The 22,592-nt window shown below is 42.1% G+C and overlaps 1 long non-coding RNA gene across 1 annotated transcript; it reads right to left on the bottom strand.

Annotated features, from left to right (window-relative positions):
• Positions 1-344: 344 nt before the first annotated feature.
• On the bottom strand, positions 345-18,006 carry LOC115604809. The gene is made up of 3 exons (XR_003990419.1): positions 17,993-18,006; positions 5,524-5,527; positions 345-443 (listed from the first exon to the last, which is right to left on the bottom strand). It is a non-coding gene; the product is annotated as an uncharacterized LOC115604809 (long non-coding RNA).
• Between the last annotated feature and the right edge of the window lie 4,586 nt (positions 18,007-22,592).

The following is a 22,592-nucleotide window of genomic DNA, read 5'->3' on the forward strand; positions in this document are numbered from 1 at the left end:
GCTTCCCCAGCTGTGGCCTCAGATGGAATCAGAGATTCATCTAGGTTGGAAAAGACCTTTAAGATCATCACGTCCAACCATTACACCAGGACCGCCAAGTCCACCACTAAGCCATGTCACTGAGGGCCTCATCCACACAGTTTTTGAACACCTCCAGGGACGGCGATTGCACCACTGCCCTGGGCAGCCTGTTCCCATGCCTGAGCACCCTCTCGGTGAAGAAATTTTTCCTAATATCCAATCTAAACCTGCCCTGGCACAGCTTGAGGCTGCTACCTCTTGTCCTATCATTTGTTACTTGGGAGAAGAGACTGACCCCCACCTCACTACAACCTCCTTTCAGGTAGTTGTAGAGAGTGATAAGGTCACCCCTGAGCCCTCTCTTCTCCAGGCTAAACAACCCCAATTACCTCAGCTGCTCCCCATCAGACTTATGCTCCAACCTGTGTTTTTACTCATTTGTAGGATTTTTTTTGAAATCCTAAACCTCTTCACCATCCACTTGAGGTTGGTGCAGGCACCATGGTAGTGTTTCACCAGGGGTACAGGGAAACACATCTCAGGGCTCAGAAACACATCTCTAGGCTGGGCAGCAGCGGGTGCCCCATGGGAGGAATCAGCACCATCACTCCCTGCTGAACCAGGACTCCAGGCTGGACGGATTAGGAATGACTGTAATAGTTTTCACAAAAGGCCAGCAATTAGGCCTGTCCTCACCAGCCGGTTCATGCTGTAGAAAAGAGCTCAGGTGCTTGAGCTGCTTGTTAAAAGTGGCCCCATATCCCAAGTCCACAGGGCTGTCATGCACTGGCTGGATTGGCTCAGGATTATGCACAAAGCTCCCTGTGTTTATAGGGAAATGCAGGTTTATCTCCTCCTCTTTATCAATCAAATACCAAATCAGCTACTCATTACCTGTATGGGTGCCAGGTTGCTCTGTTTCAGCACAGGAACAACTTCTTCATGCACACCAAAAACAAAGCCTGGCAAATTGGCCAGGGGCAGCTCCATACAAAACCTCCAGTGCAAGCACCATGCAGTGAAATGGCTGGCTGCAGGTCAGGCGTGAAATCAGTCCCGTGGGGCTGTTTGTGGCGTGCAATGCACATTGTCCAGCAGCCGGTATGCCGAATAGCCTGCAAGATTAAAAATGACCTCCACATCAGGCACGTGAATGAGAAAGGTTAGCTGTTCTCTCCCCTTAAATGTGCTTCCAGTGTGCTGCAGCCTGTGTGCTGGCAGCCACAGCTCGCTGAGATTTTTTCCTTCCCATTTATGATTTTCTTTTTTCGCTTGCAGTGAATTGTGAATGGCCAGATTGTGCATGATCTATGTACGTCTCAGAGTCCTGCTCCATAAGCAAAGCCAGTATCGGTTCCTGTGGAACAAGGTGGTGTTCACTGCAGGCAAGACCAAGAACCTGACCCTTTGAGGGGAGGGAGCACAACGGGAAGCAGAAGTATTAGCAACTGTTGTTTCACAGCTTGGAGGTTACATGAAGGGAAAGGATCTCTCAAAGTCAGACAAATAAGAGGCGTATGAGTCAGAGCAGGCTGACTCCATTTATTGCGTGAAATGCCTGTGCTCTCTTGTCCAACCTGTCCTGCTCCCAGCTTTGCTGGAACTACGTGTGATGATGCTAAGTTATTTACCATGTCTCCTCAGGTAGCCTCCAAAATTATTAGATTTTCCCTTTTGATAACATTTCCTACAGACTATCAAAAATAAACAGCAGAGTTCCCAAAGGAAAGAGACTAGCATTGCAGTTCTAGCGAGGTCTGACCATGCTCAAGGAAAGGAAATTCTCCCTGTGACTAAGGGGCCACGCTGGTATGAAATAAAGCACACTTCGATCGTGAGGCACTTCTAAGTGAGCTAGAAGACAGTCTGACATCCAAGAATTAGTTTTCTCATGTCTAATAATTAGTCGGTGTGTCAGAAGCAGAGTAACTGTGAGGAACAGACATGAGTATGTCAGTAAGTGCATTACTATAGGAACGATATTAAGGAATATATTACTGCGACGCTTGTAATGCAGGAAAACAAAAACAAGAATGAAAACTTTCACCACATACTTTATTTCTATTGATAAGGACTGTTTCTATCAATATATTATATTTTATAAGTATGTGTATGTGTTTATAATCTATAAATGTGTTTATTATCTATAAATACATATTTTTATGTATTAACATACATGTTCTATCTCCTCAGCAGATCTCTTCTTCTCTGTCTTTCCTGAGGGCAAGGTTCAGAATTTTTTAAAGGTAGTCTGCATCCAACCCTGCCACATTCCTCCTTGCTGTCCTGCACTCCTTCACCCTGTTACCCTGAGCATCCCTCTCATTGCCTGACAAGCCCCACTCCTGCCTTCACCCTTTTTGCCATTCTCCTGACACAACCCCATTCTTCCCATGTTTCTGCTGTAAATTCCTCTTTATGACTCACTTCCACAGCTTTTTGTCTGGCTTCTGCCATTTTGAGCTCAGCAGCTTATAATTAGGACAGTTTATTTCTGAGAAACAGCATTCAGGTATATTAACAGCTCCTGTTCATTCCCCTTGCTCATTCAACAGCTCTGTGAGCGGGGAGGTGTGCCTCTGTTTTCCTCTGCTTCCTTGGCCATGGGAAAACCCACAGGCTCTACATAAAACCAGTACTCCCTTCACTTGTAAAGGTGACCCAAAGCACATTTATCACCTCAAAACAAAATTCTCAAGGCTTTAACTATGCCAAAATTTTATGTAAAAGTTGTTTTCCGTGTTTTGGGGAGCTGAGTAAATCATTGGCTTGTCTGACCTAGTTACTTCTCAAAAGACTTGTTGCACATTGGTGTCCTCAGGCCTTTTACATCCACTAAATACCTTCCACTCACCTGGGATTATCTTATCCTTGTTTGATCTTGTAAGCATGGTCCCACATGCCTGCTTATGGCAGAGTCAATCTGCTTGCTCTGCTGGTAATCCTTACCTTATTTTATGAAAGTTTATTCTAGCTAGCCCACATTTTACTGTGCAGGGGGTTTAGTCATGTTCTGGCATCGTTTATGTCAGAACTAGTTTTGTCCAAATACTGCTACTACTGATAAAGCTCCCTTAATTACATTCTTGAAAGAGCACAATTTAGTTAATTTTCCTATTAGGAAAGATGGTTTAAAGCTAGCATTAGACCTTATCCTTAATCAACCTTTGAGGTCACCCACCTCGCAGTGGTTCCTGTGGTATTTTAGCAAATTTCTCATTGGCCAACCCCAAAACTTGCCCCTAGTAAAAGCAATTTTCAGGTGAGCTGTATGCAGTATCAGCTAGTGAAAATTTAATTCATGCCCAGAGTTACCCAGATTTGCCCTATCCTAGAAGGGAACTGGTGTTTAGCTAATTTCCTTATCTAAATATTCATGCATCTCAGGAGTGCTAAACTATACAAGAGTTACTCTCCTGTAAAGATAGCAATGATAAATAAATGAAGTTTGCACAAATTAATGAAAATACAAAAGGCAATTCAAGAGTTTCCAAAGCTGTGATTTTTTTTTAATCAGCCCTTGAAATCCAAACTGCAGATCCCAAGGACATTCAGTATGAGAAGGCTGAAATCTCATGGATATCTTTATCATTGGTCGTATTTATAAACTATTTCACTTCTAGGAAATTTTAGTTCCAGGGTAAAATGATTTAGAAAATCCTGATTTGCCTAGTGATTATAAGAAATAGCTACTTAGGTGTCCAATAAACATCTAACCTAGCATCATTTTGTGAAACTTGTAAGTATTTTCTTCTTTGTTAACCTACATCTTTGTATCAGTGGTTCTTCTCAATATAGAAAACAAGTCAGATTTTCTTTTATTCTAAATTTATCCAAATCTTCCTTTTTATAGAGCTTTCATTTTTTAATACTATACCTCATATTTGATTCCTAAGATACAGGGACTGATACTGAAGGGTTCTCTGCTATCATTATTTTGAAACAAAGACATAAAGAAATGTAAACTTTTAATTTAAAGAATTTGCTTTGTTCTAAGACCTGGCCAAGGGAGATGTATGTACTTCAACACAGGTCCTCAAAGGTCTTATGCTTTTGCAGCATCCCAGATGTTTCCCACACTGAGGAATTCTTGGTCCTACCTTAAGCACTAAAACATCTAATGTTATTCACAAAAAGGGTTACAGAGGGAGACTGAGCATCATCCAGACGCGTCACTGCTTAGGCTAGCTCTGCCGTATATCCCAATACGATTTGTAATGATACGAGGTCAGTAAATCATCCAGATTACTTCTGAGAGGGAGCCATCCACTCTATCCAATGACCTCCTGACAGCCAGGGCTGTCTCCCACTGCATCGGGGGAGGCTGCTGCTCAAAATCCTGCTGCAGCCCAAGGATTTGAACCTGTTTTTCATGTGGCCAAGGCCAGTGCTGCAAGTAACAAATTATTCAGGAGATGGAAATATGAAAACCTGCTCATGATTGGTGCGCACGGAACGTGCTTCAGTGGGCCTAAGAGGTGGAGCAATACCTGTCTTCCACTGTCCTACTTCCCTGTGGGCTTTGCTTTAGGGGCTCTGAGCAGAAATGGAGGCATCTGTGGAGCTGCCCATTGTTGGAAGTATGCGTGCTCGTGTGATTTTAAGCAGACTGAGCAATGGGTTTTGACTCAGAGGCTGTCAGACCCCTCTCCAGCTCAGCAAAGTCGTCTGGACCCAGTGTGCTCCTAGTCCCCTAGGTAAATGGATCTGGACTCCTGCAGAGAGCTCCCATTCATTCCCAGGGTCTGGCACACAATCCTTCAGCCTGACGTGAGGTTTATCTAAACCCCATAAAGATGAAAGAAACACACTGCATCTAATCCTAAATACATTTAGCAAGGTAAAGTACAATGTAGGCTGCCAGTGTTGATGTTATCAGGCAACAGCACTGTAAAACCCCAGCAAAACATTGAAGTTACTATATTCAAGTTCTGAGGTTTTGAATGGAGATTTCTGAAAAGCCTAGCAAAACATGTGCTCTATTTCAGATGCCAGCTCAGAATACTAGTACCTGGACTAGTAATGATGTCACCTCCCTGGCAGGAGTATTGATTTCTTTAATAAAGCTCGGTTTATCCACCGTACATTCACAAGGCCAGATTATCCCTTGCGTTGTGCCATGGAAAAACCTGCAGGCAAGATCTTCAGTAATCTCAGCCATGTACAAGCTCTGTTGCTGACTGACAGGATTTCATTAGTGCAGGACAAAATTTGAGGACCCACACACTTTGTTCCAGTAATACCATTACTGATTTTTGATGAGGGCGGGAAAACGTGTTTAAGGCACAGAGGGGATAGCAAGGTGAAATGATCCGACTGCTGCTTTCAGAAAGCTTCCCAGCTCTATCAGGCTGCTGAGGGAGTTGCTGGGAAGATGTTACCCAGATAGCACATGGCAGCCGCTCAAAATCAATAATGTCAAAAAGCAGTTGGTTGGGCCAAAAAAAGAGCCCATGTGATTTTTTTTCCCCTCCTTTCACAGTATTGGTTAGGACCCTAAACCCTTCTCCACCACCCCAGCACTGCTGCATGTAGCTTCTTGCCCTGATACGAAGAAGCAGCTCAAAGGCAAGTCATGCCAGGGTGGGACAGTGATCATGTTGTTCTGGGCCTGCCTGCCAAGGAGCACCGCTTCAGGCTCTGTTACATCACCTGTGAGCAACCTTCGTCAGAGCCACTGGCAGCCTTGGACCAGGGCTCCCTGCTGTTGAGAGAAAGAAGGTGGTGGATGGTTTCCAAGTTGCATCGTGTTGCCATTGCATGGAGTTTCCTGCATCCTTACATCAAAGGAAAAGCACTGCAGACTCCACAGAAACAGCTGGAGGGTGGTCAGCAGTAAACCCAGGAACATGCTGGTGCCTGCTGGAAACCATTGCTATAAAACGTGTCTTTGGTGTCCCTCCCCCGGCAGCACAACGTGCTAAGGTGCAGTGATGCTTCACCTTTCCCAGGCTAGGAACATCAGATCGAGGGAGAGCGAGTGGAAGTTTTGGCAGGAAACCCACCCCGCCTCAAGGGGAAAAGCTAGTGAGTGTGGTTGGGCTGTAGCTTTTAGCATGTCTCCTTGCAGCCAGCAGTGGTTTAATAACCCTGGCTGTCTGCAGAGGGGCTTGGTGGGTTTGCATATTGTTCCTGTTCTCATCTGAACATGAGAATGAGAAATGAGCATTTTTTTTTTTCCAGTGAGCACTGGACTCCTACTTTGCAACTGATTGTAACGCCAATGGCAAACACCTGTCACTGGGGAGTGTATGAGCATGCTATGAAGTCTCATGACCTCATGAATTATATCAGCTAATGATGGTTATTCATTAATACAGTTATCATATACATAATAGAGTTGGGGTATTTTAATTACCTCTATCACTAAATTATTACTTGAACCAGTAAAACCAGGTAATAATAGTACCATGGAAATGCTGATTACATGATTGCTAGGTTTCAGCAAGGAGAGGATGTCAAGCCTGAGTGCTTGGAGAAGTCTCTATGATTGTATTAACATAGAGGCCATTATAGTGCACACTGAGCATCCAGTGTGAGTTGCCCGACAGAAACTGCTCATCTGAGGTACTTCCTTCCACTATCAACAGAGATACCCATCAGCCAGCACTGGCATTGGTGCTCCCCTGGCCTCTTGTCTCCACTGCTCTTGCCTACTCCCACCCCCGTCCATGCTCCATCCCTCTCATAGGCCGCAGTATTAATGAGGGTGCACAACAGTTCCCAGTTAAAACTAATCATGCAAAAAAATTTTCTAGTGTCAATGCTGGCTTTGGCTGATCGTGCAACTACATCATCAGCAACAAATCATTGTGAGGCACTCTTCTGTCATTTCTCTGTGTAGCAATTTATGACCTCCGTCCGCACACAGCGAGTGAAAACAAGCTGTGCTTAAGAAGACCATGTTGGCTAGCTATTGCACGTCACACAGTCTTGGCGGTGATCTCTTTTCCTTGGCACAAATACAGAAGCACTAGGAGGCTACAGGGTGTCAGCACCTCTTCTGTATGGTGCCAATGGTCAGCTTTCAATGCTTGGCTTATTCATTATCTTTAATCCTGCATTCAAATTATGATGGCTGCACACACTGTCCTGCTAAGACAGAGCAGGGCCTGTAAAATACGGATCTCTTTTGCTGAGACATACAGATGTAAAAAAGCAGTGCAAGAGCAGAAAGAATTTCTAGAGATATTTTATTGCTCAGAAAGGAAGATCCAGCTTTAACAAAACTGAAATTCTTTGGTCAGGAAAAAGCCCCCAAAAGTTACAGTATTTTCCTTAATTGGATTACAAATGTCACCTTTGGAATACATTTAAGAATCAATTATTCTTTTCTCTTTGTTGTGCTGTCAGTTTGTTTTTTACACTTCATTAAGCAAGGCAATGAAACAAGGCTGTTGTGCTTCTTATTGACTCTGCTTTGTGTTCAAAGTCAGTTTATCTTTCTAGATGGTGGGCAACAGTAGACTCCTTTCTTTTCCAGCACAGAGGAAATAGCTGTCTGCAAATTGCCATCATCTACTACAGGGCCTTTTCTGGTCTTCCTTGGGATGTAGATTTTTCCATACAGTTAATTAAAAGACACATTGCACCATACGTAGAGACAGCATGTTTGGAGGTCGGAAGGACAGCCTCCTTAACCCAAGAATTAAAATGGAAGAAGACATATGAACACAGATTGAAGGGAAGTGGGTTGAGATTTGTTGTCTAAAAGGTAAGGATTAAACAAGGATTTAAAAACCAAAATGGTTCTGGAGGTTGTTTTGTAGGTGTAAATGGGGAGAAGGTGCCAGGCAGAGGAGAGAGTGTGAAGCTTGGAGTGAGAAAAGGTAGCAAAGATAGTAAAAAGTGTAAATGGGGGAAAAAAGATGAGTGGTAGTAAGGGAAACTGAAGCAGAGATAATATGCAAGGTCCCAGTGGCAAAGGCCTCTGGGTGAGGACAAAGAACCAATATTTAATGCTGTTTGAGACATGAAGTCTGAACAAGGGAGACAGACAGTCATCAGCATGAGAAAGGTTTTAGTATTAGGTTGAAAATAAATTTATTTGAAAATTCAAAAGTCCATTAACTCTGAATGGTCTACTAGATGCACAAAAAAGTGTATTTTCTGTATTCCTTGCAAGTCATGGTACTGCTTGTACAGTAAGATTTATGTTTGATTTTTTTTGTCCTAAAATATTTTTCCTGTAGCAGTCCATATGTTCTAAAGCTTTCAAAGAATAGAATCATAGAATAGTTAGGGCTGGAAAGGACCTTAAGATCTTAAGACCTTTAATAAACAATACATCAGTTTTAGGACTTAATGGTGATTTTTCCTTACCACCAAAAGGCTTATTCTCCTAGCTCAAAATAATGGGTACTTTTTTTTCAGAGACTGAATTTCAAGTCAGGAATGTATATAACACTATATATACCTATATGATATATATGCATATGTAAGTACACACTGTGCCATTGTGATGTCTCTGTCATTTTTGATCCTTGGTTACACACAGCATTATGTACTCCCTATTATCTTTTCTACACGTTTGAGCTCAGTGCAAGTACACATTGCCAGTTCAGTATAAAACACCTAAACCTTTCCACTCCTGATGGAAAAGCCGTAAATTAGTATGTTGTACCCTGCAGTTCTACACTATGTTTTTTGTGCACATAATGGCCTTGGTGATGTGGCTCAGAGTAGGACAGCAGAAGGGACTTCTGGCATTTCTTTCTCCTGGGGGCTGGCATATGTTGTGCTAGAGCAGCTGTGGCTGCCAGACGTTGTGCTTGTGGGGCTCTGATGGTGCTGCTGGGCTGAAAAACCCTCCTAAAAGTAAGTGAGCCCCTTATCTAGCCAAGGCTGAAGCCAAATCAAGAACCTACTAATGATAGCTAGGGACGCCCATGGATTTTAGTAAGGTCTGAATGGGCTTTCACTCCGTTTCCTTGGCTGTCTTCCCCAATCTGCAAAGTGAGGATACCAGCAGACAGTGTCGGAGTAGCTGAGTGGAGGCAATAAGTTTTAACTATTGAGAGCCATATCGCCATCACAGCTGGTTGCAACTATAATTCTCTCAGTAATTAAAAGCCAACATAATAGACTGAAGTTGAAACACTAGGCATTACTGTTATGGTGCTGGCCGTTTAGCAAGCAGCCTTCTATTTGACGCTCCTTCACCATATGTGGTTTCAGTCGTGTTTCTGCAGTGATCCCCAACATCAGTATTTGCAGCAGCAAATTCTCAGCATGACTTGGGCCAAACCCAATAGAAACAGCAATGGAACAAAAGTGCAACAAGCACTGAAAAATTCGGCAGGTATTGCAGCATTAAAAAGCCTTCAGAGTAATTTTGCATTCCAAAATCTTTACAACAGAAATAAAAGAGTTTTGTTTCCATTCTGTGGTTATTTGGTGTGAACTAGGCCTTTTAAAGACCCTTTGGCATTGTACATGTTAGTCCAAACCAGCTTTCAATGTCCTGAGAACAATTACATGGGCCTGAAATTCACAACTAAAATTTGTTTTGATTTATTTACATGTAATTGTTGTCATGCAACCAGATACTATTTTCAATTTGGTGTTATGTTCCCAGTAAAAAGGTTAATGGAAATCAAGAGTAATTAGTACACAGTCATTTTATGCAAAACAGAAGAGGATTTGGGTTTTGTTGTTATTGCAAAACATGTAAAATAAAACTGCTTTGCAGGTTAGCACAATTTTTACTGTTTAATGATGCTTTCAATGGTCTTCTCTAAAAATTAGAGAAAGGAACAGTGCGATTCCATTGCCTGCGGTGGATTTGGAGCCTGGTACCAAAACCAATAGGGAAATCAGCTGAAAGATGAAGATTTAACCATTGAGTGAGATACTTGCTGATAATTACATGTTCAGGATAATGACTGCTGGTAGTTTCCATCAGCCTGTGGCTGTTTGCTGCAATCGTAGCTGTCACTGCAGCTAAATTTTGGCATTAGTGTTGCTCTTGAAAATTTACTTTACTTGCTTTTATGTGTTATATTTTCCATTTTCCTTCTGACCTTCACTGACAGCAGCAGGGAGGGGGGTTTTCCCTTTTCTTTTTGTGCCTGTAATGTATTTTGGTTGTGAATTTCAGGCCCATGTAATTGTTCTTTATATTCTACGTTAATCATTTCAGTAATGTGTATGGAAGTCGTTTCTAGGGGTTACTCTCTTGCTTATACAAACACTTCCTCATATTCATTTTGCTTTCATTACCTCTACACTCCTCCAGCCCTTGCCGTATGGAAAATGTAGGACATACCATGTTGTCTAATCCTTTATTTTCCCCTTTGCCTGGCAGTCTTTTTGCTACCTCCACCCCAAAGCCCTCATCAGGCTTATTTTACTCCTCCTTGCCTGAGAGCAGCCTACAAGTCCGTACAGAACATGCACACATGCACGAGCACATGCACACATGTTTACATACATAGGTATGAACACACGTGTTATTTTCACATGGGCTGGGAGGACAACATGTTTTACTTCATCTCACATCTATTGCCCTGGCCTTTTCAAATAACTCACATCAAGTTTCAGTGTTGTTTTAGTTTGTCTTAGCAGCATGATTGTAGTTGAATTTATGTACTATTTTATAGTTTGATTCTTTTCTCCCTCATTGAGCTATACTTCAGGGAAGAAATGTTGGAAAAATAAATACATCCGCAAGAAAATTATTGTGCAATATACCACTCTAATGGTAGAATTTCACTGTGTTGTGAGTAATTTCATGTATAGATGAGGAACAGACTTCTGATTTACTACTGTCTGCCTGAATTAGTCATATATGGTAAATTTCTGTAAAAGGGTCATATTTGACCGAAGGTGTCTGTTATTGTTGGCATTAAGTGGTATGCTTTCCAGAGCTGCTAGACTACTCATGGCACCGGACCAATTTGTTATTTTGGGAGTAGATAAAGTCTTTGTTTAGCCTCTGGCACTCAGCATAGCTCTTAAAAATGGCTTTCTTTGTTTTGCTTTAGGTTTTCTGTTGCTCTTAAATCTGCTTCATTCTATGGGGGTTTGTCACAGGAGGCAAGGGCCCTGAGTATTAGGTGTACTCTTTCTTGGATGTCTTCCCAGAAGGCTTAATTTCAGGTGGGTTGGAGGGGGACACGTGCAGATACTGTAGATACTGTAATTTGCAGTGTCAGCACTCCTGCATTTGCCTAAGACCAGCAGCTGCCACTGTTGCTGGTGTTCACTAGATGTCAGATATGGTTTTTATATTATATCACAGCACCTGGAGAAGTTGGATCATATTTTCTTTTTCCATGTGTGTTATCTCAGTGTGTACTGAGTCAAACTCAGTAGAGGATTTGGACAGTTAAAGGAGAAGCATGTTTATACCTGACTGCAAAGCTTCCTCAGCTCCTCATTTTAAGGTTGCGGGACCTGCATGTTCACAGCAGACCCAGAGCTGCCCCAGCTCTGGCATGGAGGTCGCCTCGGGGTGTGGAGAATGCCTGAGGCCAGCCAGGACCCTAACCAAGATGTTCCTGCCCCACAGCTATTGCCATGCTTAGTACACAGGCAGGAATGTTCTAGCAGAAACACCATTGCCAGCTTCCCTGAAGGCAACTTGTGGTGCTATTGTGTGTGATAACCTTGCAATTAGAGCAGTCAACAAGGATCTGGGAAACTCGGATTTAGCTCTCTTTCCAGAGAGAAAGGATGCCAGTGGTCCCAGAGGTCTGTCCGCCTTGCCAGGTTCCAAGCTGTCCTGTGAGATGGGGCTGCCAGGTCTGGGTGCAGAAGAGGCAGCCTGTGCTGTTGGGGTGAGGGTTTACCCACCCTGCTCTCCCTTGTGCCCTGGGCTGCTTTAGTTCATCACTCAAGGACTGCTCCCTGTCAGAGCATACTAGCAGTTACCCAGGGAAACAGGGAGTCCAGGGCTTCCCCATCACAGGTATCTGGCCCTGGGACAGTACAAACACACAGCTCCTCCCTATTCCTCCATCCACTCTTCTCCATGAACGTGCTCTGCAGAACCAGGAGTGCCCCAGCCTGGGCTTGCCCATTTTCTTGGGTACCGACCAGAAAAGTGGGACTTTGTGCCCTAGGAATTCTGAGAAAGGGCTCTGAGCAGTTACTGTCCCAGCTGCTACCCATCCATTTCTTCCAGCTGTGGTTTAGAAGACAAGCAGGCACCCTGCTCTGTTTTCAAAAGCCATCTGCTGGGTGCAAAGGAAGGGATGTCCCTGAGGCCAGTCCGCAGCCAGGGTCCCAAGGGGCTGGGCTGAAGGTTGCTTTTTGCTTCCTGGTTTCTACCTCTCTGTAGTAACCCCTGCAGTGTGTGAGCTAAGTAGGGCTCTGCCTTGCTCTGTGTTCACTGAGGCACCAGTGTGCATCATATATCCAGGCTAACTGCTGAGCCGTACGGACCCGAGATCCACACTGGTCCCAGGTCTGTGGGCTTAATCCCAGCTGAAGCTTTCATCCTGTTACACAGCTGGGACAGACTCTGTGCAGCTCAGGAGGTCAGTGGGCTCCACTGATTTACAGTCTGGAGCAATTTGCTGGATTCGGGCTCTGTACTTACAGTATTTTTATCAAAGAGGTTCCCAAAAATGTTTTTTGTTCAGTAAAATGAACACTTAAGAACATACCTTAAATCTCATCAGCTTGAATGAATCTTAAGTAGGTTCCCCTTAGTAGCTCTGCAGAACAGAGCTGTGACCTCAGGAACTGATTTCGCCATCCCTGCTCAGACACATGGCTTGGGTCTGAGAGCTGAGTGAGGATTTCAGGCTTTGGTTCTCCATGGAAGACATGACCACCTGTTTGGATGTACAGCATAGAAATGACACTGTGATGTCTTTTTGTACTCTCCTGCCACAGCATGTGTTCCAGACGGTTCAGCAGAGACAGTAGACTTAGAACATTTATGCATTTGAAGCTCATAAAATATGTTGCACTCCTCAGCCTTTTGAACTGAAGCACTTCCATTTTTCTCAAAGCACTTTTTAAAACGGCAATGAATGAAAATGTCTCCAGGAATCCAGTTTTCCAGGATACAGCTCCTCATTCATCTTGAGTACAAAGTTATGCTGCAAAAGGCCCAACTCAGCAAACTCAAACCCACAAATTTACCTTAAGCCCCAGGGGAGCCTTGCTGAGTACCATTCTGGCTTGTGTTAGCATGTGTCTGAGGAGTCTGAACACAGAGACCTGATGTTGGAAATACTTACAATGGTTTGACAGCGTTTGTTTAGAAATGTCACTCCAGCAGCACACAGACCCCACTCCAGCCCTCAGACAAGCAGCAAGTGGGTGTCGCTGGTGCCCTGTGCTGCAGGTGCTCTGAAAACAAAAATTTAAATGATTTATAGAGAGATGAGAGAGAGGGAGCTCTGAATTTCTGCCAGGGATGAAAAGATGTTCCAGCAAAAGGCAAGTTTTTATCCAATGTGTGCCCAGTCTGTACAATTTAGATGCTAAATGTCAGCTCTCAGTGTTGCTTAAAATGTAGGGCTGAACTATGTAGTCCTTCATCAGTGGTTGCTTGAGGCATCTGGATCTCCTGAAATCTCAGCTGAAGTATCAGACGTGGATAGTGCTGTGGCACAGGCACCTGCAGTACCGCCATGTCCCTGTTCTCCTAAGGGACAGGGCTCCTAACTGCCCCCCATACCCCTCCACTTTTGGAGGGCCTGAGAGAGAGGACATACACCACCGTCCTCACATATAGCCCCGGATCCTGGAGTGAGCAGCATATCAATGAGGGTCTGAGAGGCATGTGTGTATGCTATTCCTGGCCAGGTCCTGAAGTCCTCATGCTACTATTTGCTCAAACAGACTGTTAACATCAGAGGGTTTGTCTGTACGAGGTGAAGTATATGCAGAATGAGAGCATCAGTATTTGATGTCTCGTAGTGAGGGAGTAAAGCTTTACAAAAGGGCATGTTTTAAAAAGCAGTTTGAAGGGCAAAAGAAGGGCGAGGAGTTGGACAGGAAGGCAGGTCTTTTGCTCTGTAGCTAGAATGAGTTTCAACACATGAGAGTGCTACGGGTACAAGAAGGCTTGGCTTCTTCTTGATTCCGTGATTTGGCCACCTCATTGCTTTGCTTGTTTTTGGCTGAGTGGCTGTAGTGGCTTGTTTCCATGGTCATTGTTGGCTCATCAGTTTTTCTCAATTCTTCAGCATTTTCGAAGGGACCAATTAATGCTATTTCCTTGGACCTCATCATTAGGGACACTGCTCAGGTCGCGCACTCCTGTTACATGCCAAATCTGGTACAGCTGTCCCATGTTTCTGGTCTTGTGCGCAGCTTCCTTTTGTGGAACTGGGATTTCTCCTGTCTGTATCTGACTTGAATTTCCCCAGGCCTAGAACGATACCCAAGAGGAAACTGGAACCTGTGTTTCTTTTATTTTAAATATACCTACATCTTCACGAACATCTGCCATAAAGGGGATTCTGAATTACTGGAAGCAGAGGCAAACGGCATCCCACTGGGAGCACTCTGTGGTGTATGGAAACTTTCCGTGATAGGATTTGGGTCTTAATTTGAGGTTTAGCTAAAAGAAAGGTGTCAAAATATTGATCTTTCCAAACTGTATGCAGCATGTTTTAGAGCTGGCTGCTGAGATTTCACTTCAGTTAGCATCAGGATTGCTGATGCAAGTCACTAATATAAATATTACTAAAAGGTTCATTTTCTCCTTTGGTGTGGCTGCTAGTGTTCTAGAGTTTTAAGTTTCATCTTTTTCTCCTGAATATTACTTACAAAAATACACATTAAACGGGTTACCTTTTTGGCTATAGATATGTATGTATATATATGTATATAATGGTGTGGTCAGTGATGTTTATTGAACAAAGCTAAAGCCTGGGCCAAAGTCAGGACAAATTGCAAGTTAAAAGGCATTCTCTGTTTCCTTTTAACAGGAAAGTAATGTTGCAGGACTATAGCTAGTGTCCTACAGTACCTGGCAATGGTTTCATTCTCCTACTTGAAGATTTCTTAGCATTTTATTTTGTGGAGAAATGAAATGTATTTTATTTTTTAGATTGGATGAGAGGCCTATGGACATTTTCATCTTTGCTCTGGCTATAAACAATACTCCCCAGGAAGTTAAGATCAAAGAGCAGAAATGACGTTCCATCTTTGCTTTGTTTCTTAATGAATTAAACGAATTATGTTCTCTTGTCCTGGGCTCTGGCAGGCCTGAAATGCAGGAATGATGGATGTGGTAATGGCTGCTTTTCAGTAACAGATCCCTTCTCTTTTTTTTACTTTTTTTTTTCAGCTAACCTATTTGTTTCAAATATATGTATCCATTTCTCTAATTACTTGTAACTATGTTTAATTGCAAATACTGAAAAATTCTCTGTTTCCAGATAGTAGCATAGCTAGGAATGGCAATTGAGATCGGCCCAAGTTATGCTGTACAAGTAATAACTGTGATTGTGTTACAGCAGATCACTTCATTTGCAATGTTTTAAATAAATAAGCAACCGAAGTGACAAATGCCATCCTTTTACAATTTTTTCTTAGAGAAAGCTACTAAAAAAATGATCTGGTACATTTATTCTCAATTCAGTTCTCATCTGGGTTTGGTTCTAAGTTATGGAGAAGCTGGATCCTGCTTGTGTCTCTGCTACCCATTTCAGCAAGTCACCTCAGCCTAAAGCACTAGAGGTTCTCTCACATTAATATGCTGATATATGCCCGGGATCACACGTACCTTCCCCACATGCTGTGTACAAACACCCTGTGGTGAATAAATGCTGCTCCATGTGTTCCCATCAGATGCAATCACTGACAGAACTGGTTTTGGATGAAGCAATGAACTTGGGCTTCCTTTTGCATCTGTGGAACAAGCTTTTGCCTTTGGAAACTTGAATGAGAAGCTCATTTGCCAGTAGATCTCCATGTTGAATAAATGACTGCAGGAGGGAAGGGAAAGTAAGTACAACAGCAGATGTAGGTAAGGAGTTTATAGGCCAGAAGGAGCAATGAAAGTTTTAGGATGTGGACATTTTCCCCCACTGCCATGTTATGACCCTCATATATTGTGAAAGGGAATATGATTACACTGTAGCTGTGTTACTATAATGTTATAAAATGGATGGGATGGTATCTTTCAAGGAGACTATCAAATGATTCAGTAGCATGGATAACTAGCTGTGGATTTCTCTGCATGAAAAGACCAAGTTGTAATAACAGCTTGGGAATAATGATGCTATATTTTTCCATTAAAGAAAGTTTTATTTCTGGAACCTTGACAGATTTTTAAAGTAGCATAGACTTTTCTTACCACTGAAGCCCACATCTTTATTACAAAGCCAAACTGTTCTCTCCGAAACCACATTATGCATGTTGTAACAGTACTCTCCCACAGATGACAAACACTCAGAACATATTTTTCCATGTGAATCATCCATTCACTTAAAAATAAATTCTCTTATTAAACAAAATACAACTGTGCAACAAGCTTTGTAGGTTTGTGTTCCATCTCTCCTTTTCATTAGACTATTAACATTTTATTGCTGTTTCAAGTAATTTTTTGATGACTGCATCATTTTTTCTCTTTCCCTCCCATTTTCTTTTCAACATAATATAAAGCACTTTCCATCCTCACTTTGTTGCAAGCACACTTAAGTAAAATAAATGACCAAGAACTGATCCTGCAGGGGGATAAATGCAAATAGATCTGTAGTGCTTCTTGAAACCAGTGGTCACAGAGCTGCACATAAAGTTGCCTGTCTGCATTTCTCTGCTGGATAAAGCCCTTGAAGAGAAATAAAACCATCATTACAATCCCTGACAGTAATCACTGAAGAAAACAGAGTCTCCAGACAAGAAGGTTATGAGGGAGCATGAAAAGCATATGTTCTTTTTGCAAAGCTGGCACTCTGGGTGAGCACCCACCACCAGATGCTAAATCTTGCCGCTCATGATACGGCTTTTCGTGGGTATTATCTGTCCATTTCACAGCCCCAGATAAAAGCGAAACAATATCCCAAGTTCCAGGAGTGATTAGTTTTGATAATTGTTCTTTGTGCAATTTACTTCTATAAATACACACGGGGGGAATCATTTGTCTAGTGTAGCATGGCACAGTAATTTCCTATATAAGTTCATCCAATTGCTGCAGGAACTCATTTGAGCAATTGTTAATTAATCATTAACAATCATTAACTTCGGGCAGCAATGACTGCTGATCAAGATTTCCGTGGTGCATTTTTAATTTCTGAAGGTTCATCATTAATCAAATTAATGTAGTAGTTTGTTATTTGGAAAAATAAACAGTATACGTCCTATCCATTCGAAGGAACTGTTAGTAACATCTTGGCCTTTAAGATCATTTCATGCCTTCACTCTGGCTGTTGCAAAAGTCAGAGGCTTTTTTGCTGCATGAATTACTTGAAAATATTTTGCAGTTTAAATTAACAATGCTGTCCCATTGTTCCTGCTGTTCAGAACAACCATGAAAGCAGTGACACCACTCCCAGTATTCCCCTCATTGTTAATCTTCTTTGCCTCATGCCTCATGGCATTGAAATAAAAACAACAAACAACTATTTGTAATACTTCTAGTGCCACCTTTTTTTCAATGATGTAGCTAGTAATAATCTATTTTTCCATTAGTGAACCCTTATGGCCCATCATGGCATCACCATGCTTGTGGATGATGTAGATGTTGCTGCATCAGGACTTTGTGCAGCTCTGCAATAAAGGAACATGTAATTCTAATTTGCTCTCACCCTGAAGTGACTTTGCGCTGTCCCCTTGGAAAGAAGAGAGTGGCACAGGCAATGATGACAGTCAGATGGAAATCTTCCCTTAGGGTAAAAGGCTAGCTAGCTCTCTCTGCATTCCTTCCTCCACACTTTTACCTGCAATTCTTGACAGCAACTGTGGCGGGAAGGAAAGAGCAAGGAGCTACCGTCCACCACATCTCCAGTGAGGACCTTCACCCTCTGTAGCCTGTCCAGGCTGCACCAGCCAGACCCTATACCTCCAGCTCCACTGGGGACTTCAGGTGACCACCAGGAAAAAATCAGTCTTGGAAAGTCAAAGATTTCCCCTTTCTGAGGTGCAATGGAGAAGCAGCCCAGAGGCTGGGATGTTTGCAAGCACTGGGAGGATGAGGCCAACAGGCTTTCTAAACTCCTGGCTCCTGGTTCAGCTCCCGCACCCTGGTCTCAGGCAAGCAACTCCCTTGTGTGTGCCTTCACTCTGGCCAGAAAAAATGGGGTAATAATTAACTCACAGGCTGTGAAGTACTTGAACAAGAAAAAACAGCATATTTGAACAGCACCTCCATCAGCTAAGCCAACGTCTGAGATGACAGAGTGAGCTGTGGGACCCTGGGATGCCAACGCTGGGTTTATCAGCATGTGACCTTCCAGCCTTGGGATGCAGAGATTAGCCACTCCTACCACTGCATTTACGGAGATGAGATAAACTGATCACACACGCACCTCACAGGGAGCTGTAAAGATTAAGGTTGGCAAGTTAAGCCCCTTAACAGTGAAAATGCTATTGAATGGTGCTAATGTTTTACCACTGCTGCTTGCCACACAAATACTTGCTGTTACATTTATTATTAGAATATGTTTCCCATGGAGCTGCAGATTGCGAGGCCATGAATAGTATCGGGCTGAAATCAGAGTGATCTTATTTCAAGGAATTCCAGAGAAATGAACAGTAATTTGCCACTAATTGCAAAGAAGCTTTGATAAAAACTCTGAACAAATTCCCAACAGTGCATATTTTCCAGATCCTGCCTGGTAATTTTCAATAAACCCCAAGAACAATATGACCATTAACTCTTATGTTAAATGTCATCCAGATTTGTTCATATCATTCTTCAGCACACCGTATCTTTTCTATGGGTATTTTCATAATTTACGGTGTGTGGCCACATTTGGGCTTGCTCAGTTATACATCCATGAAAAAATGTTAGATGAAGGTCAAATGAAGCCCACAAGGGATGGGTGATTACCTTTCCCATTTGACTCTTCTTTAAACAGTACAGAAGTTATCTTCTAGCTCGTGGCATCTTTGGTAGACAGATTACATCTGCACCAACCCCTTCCCATGTAAAGGCCTGATTCAAGACCCACTGTGGTCTGTGGAGACTTGCACTGGTCTACTGAGATCATCTCTTTGTGTTGGGGCATGCTAAATAAAGTGATATGCTTGTTGAAAAAAACCCCACCTCTTCAGGCTTGGATGGTGCTGCTCATGGTCTAGTGTGAGGCAACCCTGCCCATAGAAGGGGGGTTGGAACTAGATGATCTTAAGGTCCTTTCCAACCCAAACCGTTCTATGATTCTATGATTCTATGTTGTTTGATGGCTGTAAGCGTTCAGAAAGTTGCAGGCTATTTGTAAGGCTGTGCTGAAAGCTTCCCAATTGTAGCAATACTTTTTCATTATTGTGAGTCGTTTTAAAAGATAGAGGTTGTTTTTGCTTAAATTTGTTGCCGTATAAAGTTGCACTAGCAGTAATCAATGCCAGATGACTTCAGTTACCAACCAAACAAGGCTAGTGGATGGATTACAAAAATGCAATTTGCAATACCTCATGGGAAAGTTAATTCGTCAAATTGTCCAGGAAATATTGCAAATTCACTGACAATTAGAATATCTTTTGAATGTTTTGTCATCATGAAAGATCTGTGTCTATACAGAACGTTACTTTAAATTAATATTTCAACTGGCTTATGTTTAATTTATTCTGCATAGCTGGCCTGGTTTTGTCCTATTGGCAGAGGAGTAACAAATGCATGAATGTGCTCTGGTTCCCTAATTCCCTATTTAATAAAATATATCAAAAAATTAAGAGCAAGCTTTAAGGCACATCCCGCTGCGTGGTTAGTTCTCTTAAGAAGATTAACAGACATTATGGCATCCCAGTCCTAGCTGTGCTGGGATCCCACCTGCTGGTTGCTGAAAGGCTGAGATCTCCCCTCATGTACACGTAAGTCATTAAAAAGTGTAATTGTTGATGCTTTAAGTTGCCTAATTAGGAGATGTCCTTATACTGCCTAAATTGGGAAATGTGCACGATATTCAATTAGGCCAAATCCATTGCTGACATAAAGCCACACAATGAAGTGCAACTGACTGAAGATCTGTAATAGCCTTCAGTACAAGACTTCTAATTTCAACATAAAAATATCAGCTATTATATTTTTGTGTTTTAATGCCAAAGGATAGTGTAAATGAGAGATTCTTTACATCACACATTGTACTTGATGGTTATGTAGGTAAGGGGGTTTTGCTGTGCTCTGCTCTAAGGTGCCCGCTCCATCTCCTGGCTTTGGTGCAGCCACCACTCTATCCAGCAATATGTCAGAATGAAGGTACCAAAGAGGTATTTTAAATGTTTGAGTCTCTTTCTTATAATTTAAATGTACTCTGAACAATATTGGATACTGTTGTATTTTTGCTGAAAAATAACCTGCAGATTGTTATTCAATGAAACTTCCTCGAGAACTTTTGTAGGAAGAAAATGGCTTGTACACAAGCACTGACACATTGAGGGGATGTGTTGGCCTAATTTTAATATGGATGAGAATATGACCAGGTATAGCAGCATGCTGTACAAAGAGAGGACAGTGTGCTTTTCCTGGGACAGCAGTTTTCCTTCTGTGTGAAGTTACACAAGCTGGTTTATGGGCTAGAGCTGAAGAACCAGAGTGTTTCTCTGGTTTCTGAAAGCTTCTGCCCAGACAGATGTTCTGGATTTCACCATGCACTTGAACATTCAGTTAAATGATAACTCAAGTTTCCTAAAATACCTGAAAATCTGGTGTGGGTGCTCTCCACATACTTGATCAAAGATGTGCAGCTTACTCATGGGGCCAGCCAACCTAAACTGAATGTTTGAAAACTGGTGCAAATGTTAGCAACTTGTCTTTTTTAATAGAATCATAGAATAATGGAATCATAGAACGGTTTGGGTTGGAAGGGACCTTAAAGATCACCCAGTTCTAACCTCCCTGCCACAGGCAGGGACACCTTCCACTGGACCAGGTTGCCCAAAGCCCCGTCCAACCTGGCCTTGGAAAATCCATTATAGATGGAATTGCAGGGTCAGGCACGAAGTAAAGACAGCACAAGTAGGACTGTCAGAGAAGCTCTGGCAAACGCTGGGTTGAGAGGGGCAGAGCATGTGCATCAGCTTCCCCTCTTTGCACTGCAGCCTCTTAGTAGACTCTGCCACTGAGGACAAGCATTCAGTGAGGTACTTATTGAACTGGAGTGGTCAAGGTGCAATTACATATTGCTATTTGTCATCTGTAGTCTAATAATAGGAAAAAAAACCCCCACTCAACCAAAAACCCATAATAAAACCCATGATGAAACAAAAAACTGGTTTTCATCCAGACAAATGCCAAATCTACATCTGAATCCTTCTACAGCCAGAAAACAAGCAAGCCAGAAAATGCTTATCCTTTCAAATATTTATGCAAAAAAAACCCCATGGATAACTATAGTATCTTCATTTTTTGCTAGTTTATGTCCTTTTGTGTAATAAGATATTTTTAAATTACTCCCTTCTGACAACTTTCTAGAAGAGCTGTAATTTCTTTTCTCCCTCCCTCGCTGTGCTTTGCAAAGTCACATTACACTGCAACATTTAAAGCATGGCTAGAATTTGACAGTACTTCATAAAAAATGTACTTTTCAAGAACAGAAATAGTAAATGCTCAGGAAATTGCTGGCTTTTCTGTTATTGTCCATTAAATCCATGGAAAGGGAAAAAATACTGCAAAGCAGCTAAAAGATCCATGAGCCCAATCTGTTTTTTAAACACAGAGGAAACTTCAGGAGACTTCAGTGACATGATTTCTGCAAGCAGGAAATTTTGAAGCTAATAAAATTTCACTTGGAAACCACTGTTATAATTTGCAACTTTATTTATACTTTGCCTTCTATTCTGCAAATAAGCTTCCCATATTTTTGTCCTCGTAATAGGTGTTCCATTTCAGGCCAGGCAGATGTTTTAAGGCCAAAACCTCAGTTGTCACTAGATTTATGAATCAGTTTGGCTACAATAAGAAGCTGTAAAAGAAGTGAAACAATCTGACATTTCTGCTGTAGGAAACAAGTATCCTTCCATATACTGAAAAGCATAATTTTTTTTGTTGTTTAATGATAATATTCTGTTTTTTTCCTGATTTACATGTTTTGGCCCTTCCGAATACCTTCATCTTCCAATTTGCTTCCCTATTACATGTATAATTAAAGACAAATCAGATTATGGTGATTAGCATATATTATAAACCATTTTACTAATTTCTGAGGGCATATTCTTACAAGGGATAACATAGAAATTAGAAGGATAATTAGGCCAAAATTACCTTTGCTAATGAATCTAAGTAGTAGTTTAATCCTCTAACAAAAGACACATTTTGATACTTTGGAGGTTGAAGGTGCGATTCTCAGGAACCGCATTAGGAATAAATCTGTGGAGTTTCAAGCAGATTCACAAAGGGCTCAGCTCCAAAACACCTGAACTAATTCTCTGAAAACCTGCTGCCATTGGGTCTAACTGTGGTTGCTTAAGACATTTCATGATGTTGCAGAAGTCTGAGGGGAGGG

This window comes from Strigops habroptila, chromosome 3 (assembly GCF_004027225.2).
Source record: "Strigops habroptila isolate Jane chromosome 3, bStrHab1.2.pri, whole genome shotgun sequence".
NCBI lineage: Eukaryota > Metazoa > Chordata > Aves > Psittaciformes > Psittacidae > Strigops > Strigops habroptila.